Here is a 3,553-nt window from a genome sequence, read left to right as displayed (position 1 = left end):
TTGCCCAGATTTCTGACCAAGGAACAAGAAACAGATAAATGGGTGTTGTTTCGCCAGGGGTGGCAGTGTACGATTGAATTGATGAATTGATATGCATACTAGTTACATAAAATAAAATCTTTCTGAACTTTTTCAGTGTTTTACACTTCATAATTATCTGGGATGCAATTTAATACACTCATATTTCATTCATTAAGTCAATAAAAATTAATTTAGTGCCTATGATGAACCAGGTATCCCTTCATATGCTAACCTGCCTGACACTCCAGAAGTTTCACAAGACCGAGGTGGAGCCACTGGAGTGTTTTAAGTGGAGAAATGACACATTCTGACTGACAGGAGCAGGACCACTGTGAAGACAACAGTCACGTAGCAGGTCATGGGACAGTGCTAGTGTCACAATTCACGAATGACAGTGTGGTGGGGACTAAGGGGACAGGAGGGTCTGAAGGATGAGAGGGACTGAGGGAAGGGCTGGAGAAGGGGGCGCTGAGGAAAAGGACCAGAGGAAAGAATTCGAAAGCAGCAGAATTCTTAGGTTTCAATACATTGTTTTATGGATTTTAATACATCCATCTACAGAGCCTAGCAGGGTGTCCTTGGCAGTTGGCCTTTAATACCTTATGTGGGTCTGCCTAAAAACTAATTGTTTTTATGTTAATCGGGTTTTAAAAATACTAAGTGTTCCTATAAAATACACACAACACGTAGAAGTGCATACTTCCTGAAAACAGGCAGTGCATGAGCACTGGTGAGGGGCATTGTGACTGCATTGAACAGTTGCAACTGTGAGGTGAATAGTCTGTACTGGCTCCTGGTTGCAACATATAGTAACACAGTGTGCTACTTTGTTTTGAGGAAATATCCTGGACTCACACAGAAACTCAGAGCTATGGAGTGATGGTAAATTTAAAATACGACAAGTGGGAGTCACAGACACATTGTTTGCGAAAGTGAAATTTAGGAGCTTTGTGAGTCCTGTTGTAACGCTTTTGGACACATTTATAAATCAAGGGACCAAAGTCACATTTTTTACCGATTAGATTCCTGATCATTCGGGGGTTACCAAGATTCTATTACCCAATATATTTAATAAACAAAGAACAAACTGGTCTCTATTCTGTCTTATGCACTCAGGCGCAACTTTTCCAGATTTTAAAAAAAAAAGAAAGAAAAAGAAAAAAGTCTCTATACCTTCTTTCCCAGAGCAAGCTCACTCTCTGGCACCAAGCTCCGTGGGGTGAGTTTTCTTCTAGAAGAGTCCAGGGGGACAGGTAAGGAGTGGGAGGCAGGGAGTCCAGTTCAGGGATGGAGATTGCGGGATGAAAAGTGAAGGGAGAGGGACGGGGCCCATGCCCAGGGGTTCTCCCTGGTTTCTCAGACAGCTCCTGGGCCAAGACTCAGGGAAACAGTGAGACAGAGCGCTTGGCATAGGAGGAGCGGAGTCAGGGCGAAGTCCCAGAGCCCCAGGTGTGGCTCTCAGGGTCTCAGGCCCCAAAGGCGATGTATGGATTGGGGAGTCCCAGCGTTGGGGATTCCCCATCTCCGCAGTTTCTCTTCTCTGACAACCTGCGTCGTGTCCTTCTTCCTGGATACTCACGACGCGGACCCCGTTCTCACTCCCATTGGGTGTCGGGTTTCTAGAGACGCCAATCAGCGTCGCCGCGGTCCCGGTTCTAAAGTCCCCACTCACCCACCAGGACTCAGAGTCTCCGCAGACGCCGAGGATGGCGGTCATGGCGCCCCGAACCCTCCTCCTGGTGCTCTCAGGGGTCCTGGCCCTGACCCAGACCCAGGCGGGTGAGTGCGGGGTCGGGAGGGAAACGGCCTCTGCGGGGAGGAGCGAGGGGACCGCAGGCGGGGGCGCAGGACCGGGGGAGCCGCGCGGGGAGGAGGGTCGGGCGGGTCTCAGCCTCTCCTCGCCCCCAGGCTTCCACTCCATGAGGTATTTCTACACCTCCATGTCCCGGCCCGGCCGCGGGGAGCCCCGCTTCTTCGCCGTGGGCTACGTGGACGACACGCAGTTCGTGCGGTTCGACAGCGACGCCGCGAGCCAGAGGATGGAGCCGCGGGCGCCGTGGGTGGAGCAGGAGGGGCCGGAGTATTGGGACCGGGAGACACAGAACATGAAGACCGCGACACAGAATGCCCCAGTGAACCTGCGGAACCTGCGCGGCTACTACAACCAGAGCGAGGCGGGTGAGTGACCCCGGCCAGGGGCGCAGGTCACGACCCCTCCGCATCCCCCACGGACGGCCCGGGTGGCCCCGAGTCTCCGGGTCCCAGATCCACCCCGAAGCCGCGGGACCCGGGGACCTTTGACCCGGGAGAGCCCCAGGCGCCTTTACCCGGTTTCATTTTCAGTTTGGGCCAAAATCCCCGCGGGTTGGTCGGGGCGGGGCGGGGCTCGGGGGACGGGCTGACAGCGGGGGCGGGGCCAGGGTCTCACACCCTCCAGAGGATGGTTGGCTGCGACCTGGGACCCGACGGGCGCCTCCTCCGCGGGTATGAACAGTACGCCTACGACGGCAAGGATTACTTCGCCCTGAACGAGGACCTGCGCTCCTGGACCGCCGCGGACTTGGCGGCTCAGAACACCCAGCGGAAGTGGGAGGCGGCGGATGTGGCGGAGCAGATTAGAGCCTACCTGGAGGGCCGGTGTGTGGAGTGGCTCCGCAGATACCTGGAGAACGGGAAGGAGACGCTGCAGCGCGCGGGTACCAGGGGCCACGGGGCTCCTCCCTGATCGCCTGTAGATCTCCCGGGCTGGCCTCCCACAAGGAGGGGAGACAAATGGGACCAACACTAGAATATCGCCCTCCCTCTGGTCCTGAGGGAGAGGAATCCTCCTGGGTTTCCAGATCCTGTACCAGAGAGTGACTCTGAGGTTCCGCCCTGCTCTCTGACACAATTAAGGATAAAATCTCTGAGGGAATGAAGGGAAGACGATCCCTCGAATACTGATCAGGGGTTTCATTTGACACCGGCAGCAGCCTTGGGCCCCGTGACTTTTCCTCTCAGGCCCTGTTCTCTGCTTCAAACTCTGTGTGTGTGGGGGTCTGAGTCCAGCTCCTCTGAGTCCCTCAGCCTCCACTCAGGTCAGGACCAGAAGTCACTGTTCCTTCCTCAGGGAATAGAATTTTCTACGGAATAGGAGATTCTCCCAGGTGCCTGTGTCCAGGATGGTGTCTGGGTTCTGTGCTCCCTTCCCCACCCCAGGTGTCCTGTTCATTCTCAAGATGGCCACATGTGTGCTGGTGGACTGTCCCATGACAGATGCAAAATGCCTGAATTTTCTGACTCTTCCCATCAGATCCCCCCAAGACACATGTGACCCACCACCCCGTCTCTGACTACGAGGCCACCCTGAGGTGCTGGGCCCTGGGCTTCTACCCTGCGGAGATCACACTGACCTGGCAGCGGGATGGAGAGGAACAAACTGAAGACACAGAGCTCGTGGAGACCAGGCCTACAGGGGATGGAACCTTCCAGAAGTGGGCGGCTGTGGTGGTGCCTTCTGGAGAGGAGCAGAGATACACCTGTCATGTGCAGC

At 55.2% G+C, this 3,553-nt stretch overlaps 1 pseudogene; it reads left to right on the top strand.

The window, feature by feature from the left end:
* The first annotated feature begins 825 nt into the window (after positions 1–825).
* The window catches only part of LOC112622411, a 77,829-nt pseudogene continuing 75,101 nt past the window's right edge, over positions 826–3,553 (top strand).

Source organism: Theropithecus gelada, chromosome 4 (assembly GCF_003255815.1).
Source record: "Theropithecus gelada isolate Dixy chromosome 4, Tgel_1.0, whole genome shotgun sequence".
NCBI lineage: Eukaryota > Metazoa > Chordata > Mammalia > Primates > Cercopithecidae > Theropithecus > Theropithecus gelada.
This window is presented reverse-complemented; position numbering and strand designations above follow the sequence as displayed.